Source organism: Chrysemys picta, chromosome 1 (genome assembly GCF_011386835.1).
Source record: "Chrysemys picta bellii isolate R12L10 chromosome 1, ASM1138683v2, whole genome shotgun sequence".
In the NCBI taxonomy this organism is placed as follows: Eukaryota; Metazoa; Chordata; order Testudines; family Emydidae; genus Chrysemys; species Chrysemys picta.
The window spans coordinates 142761702-142774195 of NC_088791.1; the positions used below are offsets into that span (position 1 = coordinate 142761702).

The following is a 12494-nucleotide window of genomic DNA, read 5'->3' on the forward strand; positions in this document are numbered from 1 at the left end:
CGAGCAGTGGCTGCAGAATTTTCGGATGAGGAAAGCCACATTCCTGGGACTGTGTGATGAGCTTGCCCCAGCCCTGCGGCACAAGGACATGAGAAAGAGAGCTGCCCTGCCTTTGGAGAAGCACGTGGCGATTGTACTGTGGAAGCTGGCTACTCCAGACTGCTACCGATCGGGCACTAACCAGTTCAGAGTGGGAAAGTTGGACTCGTGTTGATGGAAGTGTGCAGGGCCATTAATCACATCCTACTCCAAAAGACCGTGACTTTGGGAGAGGTTTAGGTTGGATATTAGGAAAAACTTTTTCACTAGGAGGGTGGTGAAGCACTGGAATGGGTTACCTAGGGAGGTGGTGGAATCGCCTTCCTTAGAGGTTTTTAAGGTCAAAGCCCTTGCTGGAATGATTTAGGTCTGGTCTATACTACCCGCCTGAATCGGCGGGTAGAAATCGACCTCTCGGGGATCGATTTATCGCGTCCCATCGGGACGCGACAATCGATCCCCGAATCGGCGCTCTAACTCCACCAGCGGAGGTGGTAGTAAGCGCCGCCGACAAAAAGCGGCAGAAGTCGATTTTGCCGCCGTCCTCACAACGGGGTAAGTCGGCTGCAATATGTCGAATTCAGCTACGCTATTCACGTAGCTGAATTTGCGTATCTTAAATCGACTCCCCGCTGTAGTGTAGATGTACCCTTAGTTGGGGCTGGTCCTGCTTTGAGCAGGGGGTTGGACTAGATGACCTCCTGAGGTCCCTTCCAACCCTGATATTCTATGATTCTATGACTCTGGGCAAAGTGTGTGACATTGTGGATGGCTTTGCACAAATGGGCTTCCCTAACTGTGGAGGGGCGATAGATGACACGTATATTCCAATTCTGGCACCAGACCACCTAGCCACCGAGTACATTAATCAGAAGGGGTATTTCTCTATGATTCTCCAGGTGCTTGTGGATCACTGTGGGCGTTTCACAGACATTAATGCAGGCTGGTCTGGAAAGGTGCATGACACATGCATCTTTCGGAACACTGGGCTATTCAGGTAGCTGCAAGCAGAGACTTTCTTCCCAGACCAGAAGATCACCATAGGGGAAGTAGAAATGCCCAGTGTAATCCTGGGAGACCCTGCTTATCCCTTAATGCCATGGCTTATGAAGCCATACATGGGCACCTTGACAGCTGCAAGGAGCGATTCAACAGGCTGAGCAAGTGCAGAATGACTGTTGACTGTGCTTTTGGCCATTTAAAGGCCCACTGGCGCTGCCTATATGGGAAGCTGGACCTGGCCGATGACAATATTCCTATTCTTATTAGCCACATGCTGTACACTCCATAATATTTGTGAAGGGAAGGGTGAAAGCTTCACTCAGGGCAGGACTGCTGAGGCTCAGTGCCTGGAGGCTGAATTTGAACAGCCACAGACCAGGGCTATTAGAGGGGCATAGAGCGGGGCCATAAGGATCAAGGATGCCTTGAGGCAGCAATTTGAAACTGAAAGCTGCTAACTTTGATATGGTCTCCCAAAGTATTCTTGCCAGCAAGTTAAAAAGTATGGATTGGATGAATGGACTATAAGGTGGATAAAAAGTTGGCTAGATTGTCGCGCTCAACATGTAGTGATCAATGGTTCAATGTCTAGTTGACAGCCAGTATCAAGCGGAGTGCCCCAGGGGTCAGTCTTCAACATCATTATTAATGATCTGGATGATGGGATAGATTGCATCCTCAGCTAATTCACAGATGACACTAAGATAAGGGGAGAGGTAGATATGCTGGAAGGTAGGGATAGGGTCCAGAGTGACCTAGACAAATTGGAGGATTGGGCCGAAAGAAATCTGATGAGGTTCAACAAGGACAAGTGCAGATTCCTGCACTTAGGACAGAAGAATCCCATGCATCGCTACAGGCTGGGCACCAACTGGCTAAGCAGCAGTACTGCAGAAAATGACCTGGGGATTACAGTGGATGAGAAGCTGGATATGAATCAGCAATGTGCCCTTGTTGCCAAGAAGGCTAACAGCATATTGGGCTGCATTAGTAGGAGCATTGCCAGCAGATCAAGGGAAGTGATTATTCCCCTCTATTCAGCACTGGTAAAGTCACATCTGGAGTATTGCATTCAGTTTTGGGGCCCCCATTATAGAAAGGATGTGGACAAATTGGAGAGAGTCCAATGGAGGGCAATAAAAATGATCAGGGGGCTGGGGCATATGACTAACTAGGAGAGGCTGAGGGAACTGGGCTTGTTTAGTCTGCAGAAGAGAAGAGTGAGGGGGGATTTGATAGCAGCCTTTAAATACTACCTGAAGGGAGGTTCCAAAGAGGATGGAGCTTAGCTGTTCTCAGTGGTGACAGATGACAGAACAAGGAGCAATGGTCTCAAGTTGCAGTGGGGGAGGTCTAGGTTGGATATTAGTGTCCAGTATCTAATTGTGTTCACTAGGAGGGTGGTTAAGCACTGGAATGGGTTACCTAGGGAAGTGGTGGAATCTCCATCCTTAGAGGTTTTTAAGGCCTGGCTTGACAAAGCCCTGGCTGGGATGATTTAGTTGGTGTTGGTCCTGATTTGAGCAGGGGGTTGGACTAGATGACCTCCTGAGGTCTCTTCCAACCCTAATCTTCTATGATTCTATAATATTTGTTGCTATGCTCGGGAGTGCAGTGCTTGTAACGCTAGGAGGTGATTGTGATTGGTGCAGACGAAGCAATATCAAGGTTTAAGATAATTGTTGCTTTGCAGGGCTCTGTTTGCTTTCAATTAATAGTATAAAGATTGCTTTCAAACCAACACAGTTCTTTTATTTAAAAACAACAACTGGAGGAGACAGATAAACAAAAAAAACATATCAGCAGTGAGGGGGATGGGGGAAGAGAAGGTCCCAGGAGCAGGTAGGGTCCTGGGATGGTTAAAGATTTGTGTATGTCCAGGGATCATATCTAACCTTCTCCTTTGGAGTACAGTGCAGCAGGTACTATACTTCAACAGGGCTAAACTGCAGAGGGATGGGTGTTGAGTGCAGTGGGTACTGGGAGTCCGCAGTGCTGGACTGTGATGGGGGAGGAGTGGAATGCCGCAGGTATAGACTGGAGCCAGGAGGTTGATAAGAGTGTGTTGGCGATGTCTGGGGGGACGCATGGGAAAGAGTTTTGCGACAGTGGCTGCAGGGAAGGGTGAGCACAGAGCTGCTCGGTTTGCAGTGTTAGTATTGCCTGAAGCATGTCCGCTTGGCGCACCATAACATTTAATAGCTGCTCCATGGCTTCATTCTGGCACGATGCATTTTCCTTTTGGTCCCTCTTCTTGCTGTCCCGCCACTCCTTCAATTCCGGTTTTTCGGCTGCGGAGTGTCATCATAACCTCATGCAGAAAGTCCTCCTTATTTCTTCGTGGCTGCTTTCTAATTATGCTCAGCCATTCAGACACCGATAACAAAGAGGGAGACTGGGCTCCCAAGATCATCTCTGTGACGCCAAAACACAACATTTTACAGAAGCAATTTTGTTTTCAACACACAGAACACTGCTTCAATGATTTAAAACACAGCCACTATTCACATACCTGTCACTAACTGGCTGACCCCAGGCAAGCACACATGAGCCACAAGACCCCCAAAATGGTGAGTAGCCACAGAGACAGGGTAAATCAGTCTTCCTGAATCCTGCTGTACACTGGGCATGTGGCTCTTGGGGAGAGCCAGCACTGTGTGTGTGGGGGGGCATATAATCATTCCTGTCCCCACATTTTCTACAGGCTGTGTTCATATGGAAGATACTTTGCTGCTGAAGGTGAACAGGGAATCAAGGAAGGGTCTTCTCCAAAACTGCAGCTTCCGCCCTGGCCCTTATGCGGCTCGTCCTGTGTGCAGCAATGGTTCCCCCTCACAGTAATGGCAGAGTGGCGCGGGAAAGTTACGGTTAATGGGGCAAGAAACAAAGCAGCTCTGCCGAAGAACCTGCAGCAGCGGATTGCCTAGTATTTCCATGAGAGTTTCCTGGATATCTCTGAGGCAGATTCTCGTGAAATGAGGGCGTCAATCAACAGCCTGTTTCACCACTCAGACTAGGCATCATACAGACACAAACCTGCTTTTTGCAACCCTCCTGCCCCCAACAACTCACTTCAGCAATTCCCAAAGTCAAATCCACTTACCAGGGGCCTCCTCTCCTGTTTGTGCTTCACCAACATCCGACAGCTGTGACAGACTAGCCTCCTCCAGAGCAGAAAAGAGCTCCTGGCTGAATACATCTCTGACCTCCAAGTCGTCCTCAACTTCTGAGTCCCCCTCCTGCTCCACATCCTCGTCCAAGATTTCCTCCTCCTGGCTTGGTTGACTCTTGACTGGCACACGAGCCACCAAAGTATCCGCAGTGGCTTTCGCAGTGGACATGGGGTCGCCACCAAGTATCGCTTCCAGCTATTTGTAGAACCGGCAGCTCATGGGTGCAGCACCAGAGCAGCGGTTTGCCTCCCACGCCTTGTGGTAGGCGTTCCGCAGCTCCTTCACTTTGAACCTGCACTGCAATGTGTCCCGGTCATGGCCCCTTTCTGTCATGCATTGTGAAATCTGTCCATAGGTATCATAATTCCTCTGGCTGGAGCACAGCTGGGACTGGACAGCTTCCTCTCCCCAAATGCTGATGAGGTCCAGCAGTTCGGCATTGCTTCATGCAGGGGATTACCTGGTGCATGGAGCAGGCACGGCCACCTGGAAAGATATGCTGAGAACACTGCACGCATCACTGAGCAAACAGGAAGGGGACTTTCAAAATTCCAAAGGAATTTACAGGGTGGGGATGACCAGTTGGTCACCTGAGGGCAGGGCAGTAGAGTTCAAACCGATGACCAGAGAGGCGAGCACAGGCATTGTGGGACACCTCCCGGAGGCCAACTGAAGCGCTGTAATCTACCACGGTGCCTGCACGGGCACGGCAGCACGGTAGCTCTGGTGCAGAAAGCTGTATGCCTCTCATCAGGGTGCTTTTTTTTTTTACAGCGCTGCAACGGTGCAGTTTCTGTGCACTACGTGGCTTGGCAGTGTGTACACCTCGGGAGTTACAGTGCAGAAAGCTGCTTTACTGCGCAGAAACTTGCCAGTGTAGACAAGGCCTAAGCAGGCTAGGTGCTGTATGCCCATTGATTTCAATGGGAGTTAGGTAGCTAACCTGCTTAGGTTCTTGTGACAATCCCAGCAGGCATCTTCAGGTGGCTACGTACCTCTGAAAATCTGTCCCTTATGCTTTTATTACAAGTGGCATGGTCTTGTTTTTGGTGCTAAATGTCCTGGGTTTGATCCCTCAGTGGTTGTAGGTGTGTGCAGACATCATTTGTTACAAAATGATAATATAACCCACATGGGACAGAACCTCCTATAGACTTCAGACATTGGGATAAACTTGTCTAACGGGGATTATGGAATACATTGGCTTAGTGTCTCCCTCGAGTAGCTGCCTGAGTATTTCTAACCATTTGCTATTTACAGCTAAAGAAGTTCTCCCTTAGCTCAAGTGGCAGAGGCTAGACTTTGGAGCTCTAGGTCTAGTCTTAGCTCTCCATGGGTGTGTTGAGCAATTTATATAATAGCTGTGTCTGCTGTCTACAGTGCATGTATTCATTACACTGGCAGTTGAAGAAAATTAATACTGCTATTGCTTGGAATCACAAGAGGTGGTGAAATGCTCCTTGTAAAAAATATAGTTTAACACATGGACAGCCACATTCTGCATCAGCTACAGTTTCCAAATGGTTTTAAGACATAGCAGCCTTGAGATGACAAAAGGCAGGGATTGCTGGGGTAAGGTGCATATCCAAAGAAAAGACAGCAAACTTTCCAGCCAAGCTCAGATGAAAAAAAAAAAAAAGTCCCTGCCTCTTGCTTCTTTGGACATCCAGAATGGCTGAGGAGCTCCTGGGTTGCCAACCTGAGTAAACTCCCTTAAATCCAGGGGATTGATGTAATCTCTACCATTTCTCCCCTTTGTACCTTAATCAAATCTACAAGCATCACCTCAGTCTGATCTGGGTTAGGTCTCCTCCATTTAACAAGCCCAGTCACAGACAGCTGCTGGGTACTGAGTCAAAATTACAAATTCCTTGGGATAGTGGCATCATTTTCTATTTGTCTGTAAACATGTTTATAGTACTATAGAAATAAATAACTGCACCAGCTGATGCTGCTAAAACAGAGATGTTCAGGCAGGTGTTAGCTGCATAGCAGAGGTACCACAGCTCACAAAGCCTCAATATCTCCCAAAGGGTTCTGTGACAATTTTTGAGATAGCCAGGACCTTGAGTCACCTTGTTGCCTCCCTGCTTCCAATCAGAGGGAGACTTATTTGTGCTTAACTGGCTCCTAGGCACCTCCAGTGTGTGAACCACCCAAACAATCTTCTCTGGGACATGCCAGCCCTTACTTTCCTTTGCAGGTTAACAAATAGGTGCATCCCAGTCCTCGAGTCCCTTTGAAGGGATCCCCTGTAGTGTCCAGTCCCTTAACCACTGAACACTCACGGACTTCCCAGGTCTGCTGTCCCAAGGAAACAGTGTTCACTCCACCTTGTATGATTGTACTCAGGGTCAACACCTAGCTTAACAGCACAGCCATGAGTTATATGTATTGTGAAAACACGCGTAAGTTTATTTTCAAATATCAAGATTTAAGAGATAGTGAGTAAGGCTAATGGAAACAACAGGTTATATATAAAACAAAGTTATAATCACACTTTATAACTTAACAGGCTAACCTCCAGTCTAAATCAGTTTATCTCACCCCAAATGTCCTCTGCAGTGTTTTCAACCGAGTCTGGTTGAGATCCCATTTTCATGAATGTAAACATGCTGTCTATTTACTTCCTAGGTGCAGGATCAAGGGGTATCTTCCTTGCCTTCTTCTTACATCCCACAAAGTTCATTGTTTGTCCCCAGAGTCAGAATACCATCTCCCACCCTGTGGCTTATTCTCCAGTGCCCTGCCTCCTGCTAACTTCACATCCCTGTGCTAGCACATGTACATGTTGAATAATAATGAGACCCTATTGAACCAGCCATAAGAAAGCCCTAGGAGCAGGTAAGGAATCACCCAATACTACGCTCTGGGAGATCTCAAAGGAAAGAATAGAGTCATTCAAGAGCAACTTGGTCTAATCCTACTGTGGGCTATCACCAATGCCTTGTAGTTAATGGTAACAAAGCAGCTGATAGAGCTATGAAAGGATGTGGTGGATTCGCCACCATCTTAAGCATTTAAACCAGGATTAAATGGCTTTCTAAAAAGGTATGCTCTTGTACAATTAGAAATTTGGGGGAGGGATAGCTCAGTAGTTTGAGCATTGGCCTGCTAAACCCAGGGTTGTGAGTTCAATCCTTGAGGGGGGCCATTTGGGGATTGGTCCTGCTTTGAGCAGGGAGTTGGACTAGATGACCTCCTGAGGTCCCTTCCAACCCCAATAGTCTATGAAATTATGGGCTTGATGCAGGAACTACTGGAAGAAATTATATGACCTGTATTATGCAAGAGGTCAGACTAGATGATCAGCCTAGACCTTCTGACCTTAAAATCTTTGAATTTAAACATTTCACCATGGACATTTGTTCTTCACTCCTAGGAGATCACTTACCACTGAAACCAGCACACAGCCTGCAACCATGGTCAAAAAAGTATGAGGCGACTCCAGGTGTCACCAAAGCTGTCTTCAGGAAAAGAAGACTGGGTGATAATTGGCAAGTCCATTACAAGAACTGGTTTCTTGAACAAGAGCCAAACACCCATTTATTTAAGAAATGCTCAGTCCTTGCATTTCCATAGAAAGGCATTGACAGCCTCCTCTGATAACATACAAAGTACCTCCTGGCAGAATTTCACCTGCTGAGAGGGGTGAAAGTCCAGTTTACATGTCATTGCCCAAAGCTCCCTCAGCATATCCAAAAGCAAATCAAGCATCTCTAAAAAGATGAAGAAAAGTTGTTCTCTCTTGCCACAGAGGGCAGGACAAGAGGCAGTGGGTTCAGACTACAGCACCGCAGATTTAAATTAAATCTCAGGAAAAAGTTGCTAACTGTAGGAACAGTAGGAAAATGGAACAGACTGTCTAGGGAAGTTGTGGAAGCTCCTTCACTGGAGGTTTTCAAAAGGAGGCTGGATAGCCATCTGTCTTAGATGGTTTAGACACAACAAATCCTACATTTTGGCAGGTGGTTAGACTGGATGATCCCTGCAGTCCCTTCTAACCCTATAGTTCTATGTTCTAATTAAAATTCAAGTGGCAGCTGTGACAGAATTGGGACTATCTGAATCAAACTGTGAACTCCATTTTGTATTGTAAGCTCAATTTTGTATTACAACCTCCTTTCTGTGTCATATGCTGAATAGACAAAACAAGACACTTTATTGTAATCAACCAAACTTGATATCTTTTTTTAGTGAGATTACAAGTTAGTTTGACATGATCTATTTTCTATAAACTATACTGATTGGCAATAGTTATATTACTCTCCTTTAATTCTTTACTGAGTCTCATTATCAGTCACCCCATTATCTTGCTCAGCTAAAGAAGCTAGACAAATTCAAACTGGAAATAAGGTGTACATTTTTAACAGTGAGAGCAATTAATCATTGGAACAATTTACCAAGGATTGTAGTGGATTTTATATCACTGACAATTTTTAAATCAAGATTAGATGTTTTTCTAAAAGATATGCTCTAGGAATTATTTTTGGGAAGTTCTTTGGCCTGTGCTATATAAGAGGTCAGACTAGATGATCACAATGGTTCTTTTTTGGCCTTGGAATCTATTAATCTATTTCTTGTCCCAGACCCAGCTGGCTTATAAGCAGGTGGGTCCCAATGATTGGGTCCACTTGCAACAGACTGATATCTCTCCACTGCTGTAGTGGACCAAACTGTGACAGAGACAATGAAGAGTAATGATGAAATTTCAGAGAAACAATTCTAGGAGTGGAGATATGGTTCTAGAATGCTATATTTTATTTATTATTACCACCGTAGTGTCTAGGAACCCTAGTCTTAGGGTTCTAGAATCTGAACTGTGGGGGGAAAAACAAGCACCTGTGTTCAAATGTAAAGATCAGCTTTGGGGAGTGGTTTGTTTGGTTACAATCTACATTTGAGACTATTTTAATGAGTTGTTAATGCTTGGGAGGGTTGTGACTGTTTTATACATCTTTTATAGGCAGGATTATAGTTTTGAAAATAATTGATCTGGACTTTCATTATTGTTATTTATTAAGTGCCAGCAGCACTCTTGGCATAGTTGAGCTGGATCACATGTTTAAGTATATGAACATTGGATCATTCTTGTTCACATAGCTATTAATTAGTTGTGCTTCTCCTCAGAGCATCATCTGACATATACAGGCATTTGTCATTCCATCTCTTACTTCCAGCACCCCTTGCGATTCCAGTTTTGGGACAACATGCAGCTCCTGACAATATACCTTGACTGAAACATGCAGCACCCCCTTATAGTCAAGCCTTGTCCTCTTACACAGTTCTGCTAGTGCTACGGTCATGATCTGGAGCCCCTTTATACATCCAGTTTTGGGGTTCATCTGAGCTCTAACAGTGCACGTCAGTCTTGATTTGCAGCCCTCACTGCTGTTCAAGTCCTGAGGTACATACATACAGTGATGAGCTGCCAAAAGCTTAACAACCGGTTTCCTCCTCACCCCACGAGGGGGTCATGGCCCGCCCCCACCCCCCGGGACTCCTGCCCCATTCAACCCCCCGCATTCCTTGATGCCCCCCCCCGGGACCCCTGCCCCATCCACCCCCTTCCCTGTCCTCTGAATGCCCCCCACCACCCTCCTCTCATTCCTGTTGGCCCCCGGGACCCCTGCCCTATCCAACAACCCCTTCTCTCTGTCCCCTGACTGCCCCTGGAACCCCTGCCCATGACTGCCTCCCACCGCCCCATCCAACCCCTGCTCCTTCCTGACTGCCCCCCCGGGACCCTTGCCCCCATTCAATCCCCCTGTTCCCCACCCTCTGACTGCCCCGACCCCTATCCACCCCCAACCACCACCCCAAACTCCCCCACCCTCTATCCAACACCCCCTCCCTGCTCCCTTACTGAGCTGCCTGGAGGTGGCTGGTGGCGCTACAGCTGCGTCGCTCGACTGGAGCCGGGCCACACCTCCTGGCTGGAGTCGGGCCATGCCGCCACCGCGCAGCGCCTGGAGCACCAGGTCAGGCCGAGCTCGCAGCCCACCGCCCAGAGCATGCGCTGGCGGAAGGGCGAGCTGAAGCTGCGGGGGAGGGGGAACAGCTGGGGACTAGCCTCCCTGGCCGGGAGCTCACGGGCTGGGCAGGAGGGTCTCGTGGGCCACCGTAGTGGGTGCCCACCCTGCCCCACCCCTAAGAGCCAGAGGGACCTGCCAGGGGGCGAGGTGGGGAGTCAAAGTCCCGGCAGTGCTTACCTGGGGCAGCTCCCGAAAAGCATTCGGGAGGTCCCTCTGGCTCCTAGGGGTGGGGTAGCATAGCTAGGGAGGGGAAAAGGGGGTTACCTGCCGCGGCGCGGGCAGCCCTCCTCGCACCCCCCTGCCCCAGCTCACCTCCGCTCCGTCTCTGCCTCCCTGGGCCTGAGCGTGAAGCCGCCGCTTGCTTCTCAGCCCTCCCAGGCTTCCCGCGCAAACAGCTGATTCGCGGGAAGCAGGGGGTAGGAGAAGTGGGGCGGAGTGTTCAGGGGAGGAGGCGGAGGCGGAGCGGAGGTGAGCTGGGGCCGGGGGCAGGAAGCTGCCGGAGCACCCACAGAGTCGGCGCCTATGGTGCCACTTTAAATTTAAAAGCCCTTGGACAACCTGTTCTAAAAGGGCTTCTAAATTTAACAACCGGTTCCCGCAAACCGGTGCGAACCGGCTCCAGCTCACCTCTGCATACATACACTCAGTACTGCTGATGTACTTCAGTTGTGACCCGCAGCACTCCCAGCTATTTCAATCCCACCCACCAGTTGTGCTACATGAAAAGAATAAGGTATGTTAGTAAATTTTTCTCCAGCTCTGCCATTGCCACTCAATTCTGCAATACCTGCTATAACCCACTGAGCTCCTCCAATGCAGCCAGAAGACTGGAAGAAAGCTAATGTGCCAATATATAAAACGAGTAAATGGATGTCCTGGGTAATTATAGGTTTGTCAGCCTGATATTGATCCCAGGCAAAACAACTGAATGGCTGATATGGGACTGGATTAATGAAGAATTAAAGGAGGCTAATATAATTAATGCCAGTCAACATGGATTTATGAAAAATAAAACTTGACTAACTTCTTATTTGTTTTTGATGAGATTACAAGTTTGGTTGATAAGGGTAACAGTGTTGATGTAATATACTTAACCTTCTGTAAGACATTTGATTTGGTATTTCTTGACATTTTAATTAAAAAACTAAAATGATACAAAATTAACATGGCACACATTAAATATTTTGAAACCTATCAGTTAGACAATTTTAATCTGTCATTGTAAATGGGGAATCATCATCGAGCAGGTGTGTTTCTCATGGGGTCTCACAGGGATTGACTCTTGTCCCTGTGCTATTCAACATGTTTTGTCAATGACCTGGAAGAAAAAAAGTTTGCAGGTGACACAAAGATTGGGTAAGTGGTAAAAACTAAAGAGGACAGATCATTGATACGGAGCAATCTGGATCGCTTGGTAAATTGGGCACAAGAAAACAATATGCATTTTAATATAGCCAAATGCAAAGTTATACATGTAGGAACAAAGAACAATCCATACCTACAGAATGGGGGACCCTATCCTGGGAAACAGTGACTCTGAAAAAGATTTGGAGGTTATGTTGAATAACCAGCTGCAATGCTGTGACCAAAAGGATTAATGTGATCCTTGTACAGGTAAGCAAGGGAATCTTGAGTAGTAGTATGGAGGATATTGTATATGGCACTGATGTGATTGCTACTCAAATACTGTGCCCTGTTCTGGTGTCTACAGTTCAAGAAGAATATTGATAAATTGGAGAGGGTTCAGAGAAGAGCCATGAGAATAATTAAAAGTTTGGAAAACACACCTTATAGTGATAAACTAAACAGACTGAGCTCCTTGAGTCTAACAAAGAAAAGGTTAAGGGATGACTTGATAACAGTTTATAAGTACCTGCATTGGGAAAAAAATTATGATAACAGGCTCTTCAATCTAGCAGAGAAGGTACAACAAGGTCCAATGGTTGGAAGCTGAAGGTAAACAAATTCAGATTGGAAATAATATGTAAATTTTTTAACAGTGAGGTAATTAACGATTGGAACAGCACAAGGGTTGTAGTGAATTTTCATCACTGGCAATTTTTAAATCAAGATTGGCTGTTTTTCTAAGGCATATGCTCTAGTTCAAACAGGAATTAATTCAGTCCTGTGTTACATAGGAGGTCTGACTAGATGATCTCAGTAGTCCATTCTGGTTTTATAATCTATAAATCTATTAATCTTAATTGCAGTTCTCCCAGATATCATCCTCAAACCTAGAGATTTA

At 46.8% G+C, this 12494-nt stretch overlaps 1 long non-coding RNA gene across 1 annotated transcript; it reads right to left on the reverse strand.

The window, feature by feature from the left end:
* Positions 1-11365: 11365 nt before the first annotated feature.
* LOC135981681 (uncharacterized) lies at positions 11366-12244 on the reverse strand. The gene is made up of 2 exons (XR_010598820.1): positions 12123-12244; positions 11366-11567 (listed from the first exon to the last, which is right to left on the reverse strand). It is a non-coding gene; the product is annotated as an uncharacterized LOC135981681 (long non-coding RNA).
* Positions 12245-12494: the final 250 nt, after the last annotated feature.